Source organism: Danio rerio, chromosome 8 (genome assembly GCF_052040795.2).
Source record: "Danio rerio strain M-AB ecotype USA chromosome 8, GRCz13ab, whole genome shotgun sequence".
NCBI lineage: Eukaryota > Metazoa > Chordata > Actinopteri > Cypriniformes > Danionidae > Danio > Danio rerio.
The window spans coordinates 32,794,713-32,809,294 of record NC_141028.1 but is presented as its reverse complement, the minus strand read 5'-3'; the positions used below and the strand labels follow the sequence as shown (position 1 = coordinate 32,809,294).

Genomic DNA, 14,582 nt, shown 5'->3' with positions numbered 1-14,582 from the left:
ATCATGTACTATAAATATTAAAAATGTACAGCATTAATGCGTGATTCTAAAACTTCAATGTACTAGCCACAAGCACTTTCAATTTGTCAACAAAGCCCCACCATGAAAACACCTTGCACCAAAATCTTGCTTGTCATGAATATTAAAAAGCAAATATGAATGTCAAAAGGTTCACTGGAGTTCCACAACTGCTCAGACAATTTAAACAATATATATTACTTGTAAATTAAAATTAATGTGAAAACTATACTTGTGACTATACTTTTATATATATATTTTTTTATATTTTTATAGAATTTAAAAAGCAATTTATTCCTGTGATTGCAAAGCTAAATTTTCAGCATCACTTCAGCAGTCTTCTACAATGTCCATCCATCAGATCCATCAGAAATGCTTCTAACGTGCTGATTCACTGCTTAAAGAGACATGAAACCCCCCTCTTCCGGTTGAAGTCTAACTCAGAATAAAAACAGTGCTTCATAATGGGCGTGGCTGAGGGAAGAGTGGGCGTAGCTGGCAAAGCAGGGGAAAAATAGGGGAGCGAAGTCAGCGAACAACTGTCAGTTGGCTAACAAAGTGAGACACAAACTGTGAGAAGACCCATTATTTTATAGTTTACAAAATTAAAATGCAGAGAAATAAACAGCAAGTAATTTAATGCCCTGCAACATTTGTTATTTGTAATTTCATATAAACATTACCACAGTTTTACCATTATAACCATAGTTTTATCATTATAAATTTAATCATGTTTACAGTTGAAGTCATAATTATTAGCCCACACACTGTAAAAAATGTTACTTAGATCTAACTTATAAAAAGTGAGGCAAGTGGTTGCATCGGACGTTTTAGGTTGATTCAACTTCCAGCCTTTTTTAAGTATTTTAAACACTAAAACATTGCTTAAAACAAATGCAATAAAATTAAGTTGAGCCAACTAATATTTCTAAAATTACTCAAATCAGATAAACTTACTTTTTTTGTTAAACTTAACTTACTTATACATTGCTATATGTTGACTGTACTCATTTTAATTAAGTATTATGAACTTAATGATCTAAATAAAATTAACCATGCATATGTCATTTAAAACTAATTTAATTGACTTCTGGCTGTAACCTCAGAAAATAAATCTTCGTTTCTATATTGTAAGCACAATATACACTAGTAAAAACAGATAAACAGACTTTCCTGTCAATAACAATTAAATAAGAATGGGAAGATGGATTAAAGACCATAACATGTATTCAATATCAATCGATGTTCCTTTTAATAGTGACTACAAAATAGGCCATTAATGTGGCTACACATACACAATACATAAATAAAAACATTAATAATACCAGATCCTATTGAGAAATCATCCAAGGCAACTCAGTGAGGAGATTTGCACATTTTGATAAAGATTTAGGATGCATAATGTCCAGTCCCACAAAGAGTCTCTAATATATCTCAAATGTATACAGTTTTGATGGATACTTGAAGTCGAGGACATCGGTAAGTCCAAACAGGAGCCATCATGCATTTGACAGGTTTGGCAAACCTCTGACAGTCCTATGATAATCCAAACTGTGTTGGGCTGATGGCAAATTTTTCCCGTGGGCAGCCGCATGCACCTCTGATTCCTCACAACTCTATTGGTAGAGACAAAAAGAAACAGGAGTTCAGGTGGTTGCTACCAAACAACATTAAATAGCTAAATACTGAATAGGAAATAACTACAAGTGAAGTTACAAAAGTCCAGTGAGAATGATGCATGGATGAAACACCTTAGTTTATCAGTTACAAATTACCTTAGTTAAAATTACCTAACTTCTATTTAAAAAATAAAAAAAGGTTATAGAGGTTGTGTAATTACATTATTCCAGGTGTTTTTAGTTATCAAATTTTAAAGAAAACTGTGATTTTACTCAGTGTAACAGTGCATGTCATTGTGTTTTCCTGTCAATCAAAGAATTGTTAAAATTTAGGTATTACATTTTTTGTTTATTTTGGCAACTTATAAAGCATAAGAATGTGTATTTAATTTAGATATTAAAACTGTTTGAAAATGGCTATATGAAAATTATAGAATACAAGTTCTATAATTTAAATGTCATCTTCATTTTGCACCAAACTTTGCACGTCATAATACAAATTTTATTAAATAAATAAATAAATACATTGCCATTTTACACATTACATTAAGGTTTACATTAAATGTTTGCTAAAGCTACATTTAATTGACTTTTTCTTCAAATTTAATGTCACTGGCAAATGACAGTTCAGTGATTCAGTGTTATCAGTTAGCTTTATTGAAAGACTGACAGATAATAAGAAACTGCATTAGGATATTTTTATACTGTTTTTACTGTTGCACACATAAAAAAATCTTCAGATATCAAATGTAAGTTAATTCTATGGAGCCCACTATTGTTTGCAATTTTACCAATGTTTTACTTGCCTGCAAATAATTATAGCTGTAGTTGTATCTAATGTTTTTCTTACCTGGATGTGAAGTTTGAAGATCCACAGGTAACAAAATCACTTTGGTATCTAAAGACCAAGAACATGCATTTTAGAATGAGGTGCATACAATTTAAATGGTTCTGTAAACATCAGTAGTAAATGTAATTTAAGTTAAAATAAATTGTAAATCTGTAATTTATTCACTATGCAGCATTAAAAAACTTATGGACTAAATCTCTAAAACACAAACTTTAAGTTATACTTTCTCTTACGTTAAACACACACTACTTAACTGTTGCATACGTTTCTACATTTAATATCCATCCTTAATGTGCTGCTATAACTTAGGTGAGCTAACTTTAGCTAAGTTAGCGCTAGCAAACTGAACCCCCACACCCCGACCGCCCACCAGTGACCTTGTTAATCGGTTCTGCAACGTTAGTTATACCTACTAAGTGTTTTAAAACTACTTTCACTATTTTTTCTCAATAATATCACTTTTAATCATTAGCATAAACTAGCGTTGGTTAGCGTTAGCCAACTTAGCTTTCCATGTGAGAGCAGTCTAACTGTTAACATACCTGAGGCTACAGTACAATTTACAAAGCTAAAACCTCACCTGCCTAGCGAAGACAGCAGTTTTGCATGACTTTACAATTATCATTCGGCTAAATTTGCAACTTACCGTGTTAATCAGATCCGCTGCTGGGAGCAGTTAATGTCGACCATTGCAGAAGCTGCGTCTGCCTGCTAAATCCCGGGCAATGAAAAAGGAGTCACGCCAAACTATTAAAATCACGTTTTATGAACACCTGCCCACATCGACAGCTGCTCTAATAAATTGTCTGTGTCAACTCACTTTTATAACATTTATTCTACACAATAACCACGTAAAAAAATCTACTCAAATAAATTGCATTAGTTTTATTCAAAATATACAGTTATATAAAAACTGATATATTTTAAGTAAAGAGGAAGCAAATTTAATTTTTTTGGTATAAAACAAATAAAATTAACTAGATTGCAATTATTTAAAGTAGATAGAACCAACTTTGTGAGTGTAGCACTTTTTACAGTGCAGTATGTCTGATAATATTTTTTCTTCTGGAGAAAGTCTTATTTGTTTTATTTCGGCTATTATAAAAGCAGTTTTTAATTTTTTAAAAACCAATTTTGGGACAAAACTATTAGCCCCTTTAAGCTAATTTTTTTTTTGATAGTCTACAGAACAAACCATTGTTATACAATAACTTGCCTAATTACCCTAACCTGCCTAGTTCACTTTATTAACCTAGTTAAGCCTTTAAATGTCACTTTAAGCTGTACAGAAGTGTCTTGAAAAATATCAACTAAACTATTATTTACAGTCATCATGGCAAAGATAAAATAAATCAGTTATTAGAAATAGGTTTCTAAAACTATTATGCTTAGAAATGTGCTGAAACAATCTTCCCTTCATTAAACAGAAATTGGGGAAAAAAAATAAACAGGGGCGCTAATAAGTCAGGGGGGCTAATAATTCTGACTTAAACTGTATATAAACACTATAAATGCGGAGGACTTCTTCTCCTAAATCCTGGGTCTATATGCAGACACAGTGGATAGAGGTGCAGCAGGTCTCTTGCCCTGTCTATTTCAACTATTAGTGCTACCCGTAATCTGGAGGATTTTAAACATAGGCAAACACAGCAGCATACAGTATGTGATATGTCTGAATGGTAAAAAACTGAACTGATAATAGACAAATTCTCCAATTCTCCAACAGCTCTCCCAACAAAAATGCTTGCTGCACACCAACAGGTTTGCTGTACCAGGCCTGACAGAATCGTGGGAAAAAACATGCAACAAACCTAGTGGATAATTGAAGCAAACACATAGGACCCATGGCGTGCAGATGTGGTCTCACCCAGTAATCGGGTCGGGTCACAGCTTGGCAGGTCTGTCTTGCTTTCGGAAAGCACATGCTCTCATGAATATTTAAGAAGCAGGGTCTTCTGATAAGATAAGATAACGCCGCTATGACTAATAATGAGAAACCGACGCGTCATCACTCCACTCACAGATTCACGATACTGTCACCGATTTCGATCTCGCCCCAAAATTTATTTTAGACCCGGAAGATGAATTTAGCTGACGAAAGCTCAAAATTATCCAGTTTTTTCCACAATTACAGTTGACAAGTGCTGTTGTCTTAACTGATGCTCATCACACACAAATCTGTTAAGATTTTTTTTTTAAAAAGTGCTCCAGGGTGTCCTGAACCTTTAAGAAATGTCGTATAATTTTGATGTTGAAAAACCTTTGTGCTGCTTTATATGTTATAGCAACTGATACTTTTTTAATAGAAAAACAATCAGTTTCTTTTGAACATTCTAAATTAAAATCTTTTAGAATATCACAAATTCATAAACGCCCATTTTAACAAATTAAATGCATCTTTGGCATATAAATGTATTAATTTCTTTCTGACCCAACCATGTCTATAGGGGGAAAAAAAGAACAGTTCAGCTCTTAAAATCCCTATATTCCACTTCATCTTTTGTGTGAAACGCTCTTCCAGTTGCACAAGAACTTCAAACGCTGTGAAATATCTGAACAACATCTTGCTACATCAAAACCACCAATAAAACATCTGTTGGCAATCTTCAAATGCAATAAAATTAGTGAGCCCTTCCTTTACTTGTGTTAGCATTCAACACCACCTCTTTCCAAACACCAATCATTTCAAAATCATGTTCACAAATACTTAAAAATCTTTAAAAGCATTTAAAATAATCTTTAAAAGCATTTAAAATAATCTAATAAAAATCTTTAAAATATTTAAAAGCACCCTTGAACCTGACAAACACACCAAGGGTCATGATGTCCAGTGAGAATGTATGAAGTACAAATAATATGATTGGGGCATGATTTTCCCACACGCGCACCATGAAACATCTCAGCAGGCACTGGGTTTTTCTATATGTGAGCCCATACACACACTGCAACTTAAACCCTCCCACTGCTTCAGCTCTAGGAATGTGTTTTGTTTGGAGGCCTTTTTGGTGGTTTATTAGATCTTAAAGAGGATGGCCTCCAACTTCTTCACTTGGGATGACTGTCCTGCTAAAGCCAAGGATCAAGAGCGGCCAAAGAGAGTGTAATTCGTGTTGCATAAGTCCTGTTCCCTGGATGCAACTGATAAATAGTTTGAGAAGAAGACATTTTTTCCACAAACGGAAAGAGAAGAAAGGGAAGGAAAATACGCCACTTTGCATAAAAACTAATGTGAGGTTTTCTTACCTTAACATATCTACAAGCTCATGACTTATTTTTTATTTTTTTATTTATTCACATTTTATTAAAAAAGTAGACTTGGCCAGTCTGTTGAGTTTTCCAACGACTTCAATTAATGTTAACATGGTTTTAGCTACTTCAGACAATTTTTTATCAATCAGAATGTGCCATTTGTGTTGTTATATGTCCGTGGTTAGAAAAGGGTAAATATATAATTCATTTTTAATTTTAATTCACTTGTAGGGTCTTGCAACCCTACAATGCTCTATAATTTATTGTATTGTTACACATTATTTATTGGTTTTATTTTTAAATGTTGGACATGTGAGGTTCATCAAATGGTAATAATGTTAAAACGAAAAAAAAAACATTGAAAAAGCGATTTAATACTTTTGAAAATCACAACCGCAATATATATATATATATATATATCCATAGCTAATATCAGAGAGCCAGAAAGTGATAATTTTTTTTTTTATAAACTGTTAAAATACTGGTGTCTGTGATGCAGCAAGTCCAGAGACTGTTGTGTACAGCATGATTGCTTTCCATTTATACAAAAATATTACTGCAAAAACTATTGGTTTTAACGAACAGAACTTAGAACCACTAATTTAAAAAAAAATCAAGAAAGAACCAGCTGAAAAAAAGGAAAATATCAATACGAACAATTATCTTTGCTTCTGTTGCTGATAAAGGTGAATATATTAATCTAAAATCTTGTACAACATATCATATTGACTTTCAACTAATGATTTAACAATTCGCACACAAAACTTCATGTTTTAACATGGGTGAATAGGGGTGTAACGATTTATCGTTGTACGATTTATTGCGATGCAAAAATGTCTCGATATGCATCGTGGCGTTATGACGATTTGATTACGATATGACGTCCGTTTTCTTTTATTAGTTGAGCTGTTTGCACGTGAGCTACGTTCCACCTGCTGTCGCACGTGAGTTCAGATTGCAGCAGCAGTAATGTTAGCAGACCAAGATGAGTGGAGTTGAAATAGAGGATGGCCCATCCTCTCAAAATCAGACGTCTGGCAACATTTCGGTTGTACAGTCATTGCTTTAGACTCGTCCGCTTTTTGACACGCATACTGGGTCAAACATCCTAAGTTTTAAAGTCTTCACAGTGATTTACATACTTTGCACAGCGACATGGATACCTCCTAATGGTGTTGAAAGAGTCACATACTGTATTTATAAGGTACAATTCACCCTAAAATATCATTCTGTCTTCCTAAAATGATGCATTGGCAGCCGCAAAATCACACATGACGTGAGCTGTTACTACAGAGGGCGGAATATGATAAACGCGCGCGTATGGCAAGCCGTTTTAGCATTTAAACCTTTGATCTGACTATCCATAAATATATTTAGAGATATCTCTAATTATATTTTGACTAGTCATAATTATAATTCGACTAGTCAGAATATAATTAGAGATATCTCTAAATGAATTTAATTAAATATACTTATGGATAGTCAGAACAAAGGTTTAAATGCTAAAACGGCTTGCCATACGCGCGCGTCTGCTTCAGTGAACAGAACCTGCAGGTTGTGACTAATAAAGTAGTAAACAACATTCAGTTTGTGAGACAGAGTGATCGTTCAGGAGCCGCGTGGGAAGTATGAACAGCACTTAGCAGTGGAAACGAAACCGAAAACGTACACATTATTTAAACAATCATATCGCATTTTAGAGTTATGATTACGACGAGCATGAACCCTTTTGAGTACAGAGGTACACAAATGCACGTCAACATGATACACTTGATAGCACCAACATCAGCGACGCCGAAGAAATAGTAAACGTGCCTAAACTGCTGAAAAGAGTCACGACTGTCCTGTGTAATGAAAAGACGGCCACCCTGTCACTCATCATGCCCAACATGAAGACAGCCATCCATAAAAACCTCTTAGATACACATAAGTTCAGGATTATCTTATAGAACTGCTGATTACCTGGAAATGTGCACACACATAAAACGCAAGTGACCAAGCAAAGCCTTAAGCTCTTACTGTTAAATTCAATCGAATAGAAAGCTTATTTTGTTTGCACCTTTACTTAAATTGTTTCTTAATTTTGTCTCTGTCATTTCAATAATATTTTTTAAGAAGTTTTTAAATTGTTTTATTTTCCAGAGACAGGCCTGTTTAATATTTTTTCTAAAAGAAGGTTCAGTTTAACAAGTTGAAACAAAAGAAATACATAAAAAATAGTTTACTTGGTAAAATTTGCATTTCAGTTAAATTTTAAATTTTTATTCCAAATATCGTGATACATATCGAATCGTGAACTTTATAACGTGATACACATCATATCGTGAGCTGAGTGTATCGTTACACCCCTATGGGTGAATCAATTTTAAAAACCTATTTAGTGACATAACTTTGATGGTTGTTTGTTGCCCCCTGCTGGTTACACAATATAACTGCTACTATATTCACCAGCGTCAAGTTCCATTAAACAGCCCTGTGGAGCACCAGTGTTGAGGATCAGTGTCGATAATGTAATGTTATTCATTCTGACCTCCTGGCGTCTGCCTGACAGGAAGTCCAGGATCCAGTTGCACAATGAGCTGTGAAGACCCAGGGCCTGGAGCTTCACCACCAGCTTGGCAGGCACTATGGTGTTGAATGCTGAGCTGTAGTCCACAAACAGCATTCTCGCCTATGTGTTTTTGTTTTCCAGGTGAGACAGAGCAGTGTGCAAAGTGAAAGCAATTGCATCATCAGTGGAGCGATTATTCCTGCATGCAAATTGCAGAGGGTCAGTGTGAGCTGGCAGTACAGAGCAGATGTGCTTTTTAATCAGCTTCTCAAAGCACTTGCTGAAGATGGGTGTCAGAGCAATCGGATGCCAGTCATTCAAGTACATGATTTTAGCTGAAAAGCATGCTTTAAGTACACGTCCAGGGATGCCATCTGGGCCCGTAGCTTTCCAGATGTTCACGCGACGAAAAGATCTCGTTACATCCCCTACAGAAACTGAGAGTATGCTGGCGGTTTCGGTCGCAGGAGCGCGCAGTGTGTGCGCGCTGTCCTGGGCTTCAAATCGGGAGTAGAACGTGTTGAGCTCATCCGGGAGAGACACAGCAATGTTTACAGTGGCAGATTTGTTACTTTTAAAGTCCGTGATGTAATTAAGGCCCCGTTTACACTAATGCGTTTTCGTTTTAAAATGCATAAGTTTTGCTACGGTTACGCCATCCGTCCACACTATGCCGGAGTTCTCAGGCGCCGAAAACTGAGCGTTTTGAAAACGCTGGAGAGGCCGTTTTCATTCTGAAACACTGCTGCTCTGTCTCAGAGTGGATGGGGAAAAACGGAGACATCTGAAAACGTAGGCGGGACTGTTAAGATTCGCTAGCTGATTGGGGCTTTTGTGTCATTGTGTATCCTTCCCTTATTCATCAAGTCCCTATCACATGACTATAACACATGGCTTTAACGCTACCAGAAGACAGTACTGTAAACAACAACATGGGCACAGAAATGGGAGCGTTGTTTGCATTATTGTCTGTTGTAGGCGCCATTGTGCAGTTATTCATTTGTTACGTTTAGTAACAACTCAACCTCGTCGTCTGTCCACAAAAATACCTCTCTTGCTTTCTTTGCCATCGCGTTTAATGTTCAACCGGCGTTTGTTGACTAACAATAACCAAATGCCGAGCTAGACGCATGCTTTCTGTTTATACTAAAACATGCATGCCCAACGTGAAATACGCTTTTGGTGGCTGAGTGTGGACGGAGATATGTTCAGAGACGCTAGGTGAAACTCTGGTGTGGACACGGATCGTTTTTGATCTAAAACGCCGTTTTAAAACTAAAACGCACTAGTGTAAACGGGGTTTAAGTCCCCACAACATGCTCCTTGCGTTTTTGGTGTTAAATTGACCCTCTACCTTGTCTCTGTATTGACGTTTTGCTGCTTTGAGGGTTTTCGTGAGATTGTAGTTTGCTTGTCTTTGTTCCTCAGCATTTCTGGATTAATAGGCGGAAGCTCGCACTGATAGGGCTGTTCGAACTTCGCCATTGATCCATGGTTTTTGGTTGGGGTAGACACGGCATATTTTTTGTTGGGAACACGCCTTCTATACATTACTTGATGATGCATGTAACGGTGTCCAAGTACACTTCTGTCGTCATCAGAAGCTGCCTGGAACATATCCCTGTCCAAGTGGTCAAAACAGTCTTGAAGTATGGAATCCGATTGGTCCATCCAGCTTTGTAGACAGCCATAATTATAAGAGCTGTGAACTCCCTTGGTAGCCAGTATGGCTGACACCAAAGAATAAGATATTCTAGATCAGGAGATCTAAATGATTTAACTGGGTGTATGTTCCTCTCATCACACCATGAGTTGTTAATAAAGAAACACACACCTCTTACTTTGTGTCAGCTGTGTCTGGTACCTCCACAGATAGCCAGGGTTTCTGTAAGGCAGATAATGCAGCAGTTTCTTGTTTCCCGTTGGAATGCACGCACGTAGCTCGCAAAGTTTGTTGTCCAGTGACTGAAGGTTAGCCAGCAGAATGGTTGGGTGCGGAGGTCAAAATCCAAGGTGTCTTAGTCTGACGAGGACGTCGGCTCTATTTCCTCTTTTCTGGCTGCGTTTCCGTCGTCGCTTCGGTTGTGTGACCCAGACAAAGGGTTTGTTGCTGTGTTTGTAATAAGGGTGTCACGATCCTCCAAATCCTCGATTCGAGTACATTTTCAATTCTAAAGGTACAATTTGATTCGATTTTCAATTATAAATAATTAATTAATGACCAATTAATTATTTGTAGCCTACCGTTTAAACTACCTGACCTGCATGGTCTTTGTTTTACCCATAAACAAATCATACAGTAAATGAATAAAGGCAAGATACACACATAATTACCACCTGTCAATCACTTTTTCTGCGGGACTCGTGAATAGGCAGTGGTCTGTGTCGTTATAATGGCGTCGGTAAAAAAGACGCACAACCAAAAGGAACCAGCCAACAGTATCTGAGGTGTTCGCTAAAATGACTAAGTACAAGTGAGTGAAAGATTGAAGCAGTCCTCTGACTGCCTGGACCTGCTGTCTGGAGCGCATGGCTGTGTGCGCGTCTGTGTCTGTGTGGTCACGTTATGTGCATTTTCAGCGGTAGTGAGGAAGGAGGGCTGCTCAGAAATGCTACATGCCACTGTGGATGTCAAATCGTTGTCGTTCTAAAATGCCATTTAAAAACAAAGACAGTGTAAACAGGGCCTGAGTGTGTACTTTTCGCAAGCGGATTTGCAACGGGGGCGGGCGGAGGATCGCGATGCCAGTGTTGTCTATTGAACGAACCGTAAGTAATACGTACATAGCAGAGCTTGCAAAACTGTGTTTTTTTGTCGACAACACGAACGTTGTCAACATAACTCACTGGAAATCCAAAATGCTTACACACCGGCGACTTCAGTGAAAGAGGAGAGGGTTTAAGTTCTGTCGACGGGTCTCCTGCTTCTGCAGTTTAACAAGCACTTCAACAAGCCTGTTTTTTTTCCCGCTTGGCAAGCCAAGCTGACGTGACATGGGGGCCTGGCAGCATCGACGATTTTATTTTTGATTCGATAATCGAAATTGAGCATAAATTTCGATCGTGACATCCCTAGTTTGTAAACAGAGCGTCGTCAAAGAACTCAAAGTCTGGTCTTCGATCTGCAACGAGGGAGCCATATTCCCGAAGTGTGTGTCTGTCGTAGGTAATGACAGTGTGTACATCCAGCACGAAAAAATGGCAAAAATACAAGTAAAACACACAAAACAAAACAAAGTTTGCTGGGAGCACAAAACACGGCAGCCATGCTCGACGCCATCTTGATGACGTTTCCATAAACGTTACCATAAACATCAGTGAACTATAAACTGTTCTCCCAGTACTTTTGCGTTACTTAATTGTTTGTAACTAACTGAAAAAGTGTAAAAACTGAATCTCAATCAAATATACTGATTTGAATGCAGCGCTTTATAAGCATATGCAAACCATTATCATTTATCATGTATGTTGCAAGGGTTTGCATTGAGATCTCAATCTTTTAATATTTAATTGTGCAGCTTTACACTGAATGCATTAACGCAGGCTAAAAAAACAGTGACAAAAAAAAACTTTAATTAATACCCTAAGAAAGCATTTATCTAGGTCCCACCACAACGTTTACCGTCATCATTATATTTTACAGGAAAGCCAAAATGCTTTCATACACGTGATTTGAATGATGCGGGAGGCGAAACATTCAGCAATTTAACAGATATTGTGTTTATTCTGAGTAACCAATGCTTCTGTTGTGCTGCTACATCTGAAAGCATAATAACATATTTATTAATCTGTTTTTACCCCAAACTTACCCAAGTTGAGTGTTTGAAATAAGTCATAATAATCAATAAACAAACAGGGTCAGCTCATAGTTTGCGCCTTAGTATACGTCACTATATAAAATGAAGCTTGCACTCCAGAGAGCTGTAAATGCATACAGGACTGTTTGCTGAGGCAGTGTATCAAAAGTTAAAATGAAAAATAATGTTCAGTTTCTTGTACAGACTTTTTTGCTTCATAAGATCTTATTGCATCTTTTTGATAATTTTACTTCACAAGACCATAATTTATGATCAGAAGGCACAGGCAAAGGGATCATTCACCCAAAAAAGAAAATTTACTCACTCTTAAGTGGTTCCAAACCTTTATAGAGTTTCTTCCTTCTATTTAACACTAAGTATGGTTTATTCATTAACTAATTTCGAGAGGATCACGTGCTTATAATCAACATGGCTGGCTCCTTGTTAGCTCCGTAATCAGCCCGATCAGATGATTACGGAAGCATTATAAATAACCTGAGTTTTTCACAGTTATCTTCGTCTTGAAGCCCCCCCCCCCCCCCCTTTCCACCCCTACATCCTCCCACTTTTTCTGATCGGGCGACACGGTGGCCCAGTGGCTAGCACTGTTGCCTCACAGCAAGAACACCGCCGGTCCAACCTGGGTTCCCCGGTTTCCTCCCACCGTCCAAAAACATAAACTATAGCCAATCGACTAAAACAAAGTATCACCCAATACAACCTTAGTTTACACTTCTCACGGTGACAAGCAGGGGAGTTCTCAAGACCTACCTGACCTCGAATTCCCCTCTTGCCCTTTTAACGAGAGGGAGCCCCGGGCTCGAGGATATTACGAGCTCAGGGCTCTCTCCCGGGACAGCATGCCAAATACACTTTATTGATTATCAGCTAAGTGTGAACTCTTGAAAGAATATATTATGAAATAAATCTGAAAAGCTGTAACAATTGACCTCCATAGTTCGAAACACAAATCCTGTGGAAGTCAGTGAAGTTTTTAACATTCTTAAAAATATCTTCTTTTTTGTTTGACAGAAGTCAGGCAGATTTGGAAAAGGGACAGGTAAGTAAAGACAGTATATTTAAACCTTTTAATTACATTTGCCTATGTTTACTTCGACTGTCAAAGAGCTGAAAGCCATTCACTTGCATGAAAGAATAAATATCTGCCTATAACATAGCATTGTTGTCACTGACAGACAGGATGCCTACACTAACGTTACCCGTTTATCCAGTACTGTAACGGATACACTGAATGAGTGTTTGAAAACAAATGAAATCCTGAATAAAATTACTAACCGAACTAGAACCTGTAACAAGAATATGTAATGTATTTCTCAAAATTATCTACCAGATAGGAAATATTGATTAACCCATCAGGGCTTTCCAGTGCGCGATTAAACTACCATTCTAGCAAACGTGACATGTCTCACAACACGAAACACTTCTACGTAAACACAAAAATGTCACAGTATTGTGCACTCTGCGACATCCACCTTAATCACCGCCGTGCTGTGTTTGTCTCAGCATGGTTGTGAATTTACAGGCTAACCGCTAATGCTAACAGGATGTGCTGTTTGAACAGGATGGTGATAGAAATGTCTCATTTATTACCTTCACTCCCTCTTTTCCGTCTGTATAAGCACCCGTCTGGGTAGATGATCTTCTTTGTAGCCTTCAAGGGTAGACAGCAAAAGGTATTCCGGAGTTTTAGTTGGTGTGGCATAGTTTCTGAGAGACAGCAAGCCGTTTCATGCTACACTGATGGTTGGCCACTGCAAACACAGCCCGACTGACAGACTACAGTTACACACACACACACGCACGCACACACTGCGACCGCCTACCACATGTTTCAGTATTACAGCTGTGCGGTATGAAATATTAATTCCAGCTGAAAACAACTGACGTTTGTTTTAAAAATGAAAACAAAGCGTATTTATGACATCTAAATCTACTTGTGAAAGCTTTAATGGTGTTTAAAAAATATTTCAGTCTGGTATAAAGAAAACCTAAAATTGCACTTTTATTGTTATTTTTGCTGTGTATTTATTCATTTGTGTCTGTTGATTTACATTACAACAGCACGCGCATGTATTACGAGTGTATAGAAAGGCTGTTTTCTCTAAATTCGCTATTTTTTCTCTCCTGTACTGAGCCATAAAAATAAACATACCTTATTTATTCATAAGATGTCTTTTATTATAATAATATAGCCTCTCATTATTATTATTATGTTGTATTATATCATGTTAGCTTAAAATGCATTATGCATATGATAAACAGAAATAGATTACAGACTGTCAAATTGCTTTACTCATAATAATTAATATTTTATTAGGATCATTGTCATGACGCATGTAATTGTGATTATGTTATTAGTATGTAATTGTGATTATGTTATTCAAAACATTATAAAATGTGGATACACGTTACTTAGTCAAAACCAGCATTAATTCATTTTTAAATGGTGCAGTATGTTGCAGGATTCCTTTTATTAA

At 37.0% G+C, this 14,582-nt stretch overlaps 1 protein-coding gene across 3 annotated transcripts in view; it reads right to left on the bottom strand.

Moving 5' to 3' along the window:
• The window catches only part of specc1la (sperm antigen with calponin homology and coiled-coil domains 1-like a), a 63,710-nt gene extending 49,844 nt beyond the window's left edge, over positions 1-13,866 (bottom strand). For all 3 annotated transcript variants that reach the window (XR_015497184.1, XR_015497185.1, XM_087263583.1), the window contains exon 1: positions 13,696-13,866. The gene's annotated coding sequence lies outside the window, so the exon portion shown is untranslated. The remainder of the gene's footprint in view (positions 1-13,695) is intronic.
• Between the last annotated feature and the right edge of the window lie 716 nt (positions 13,867-14,582).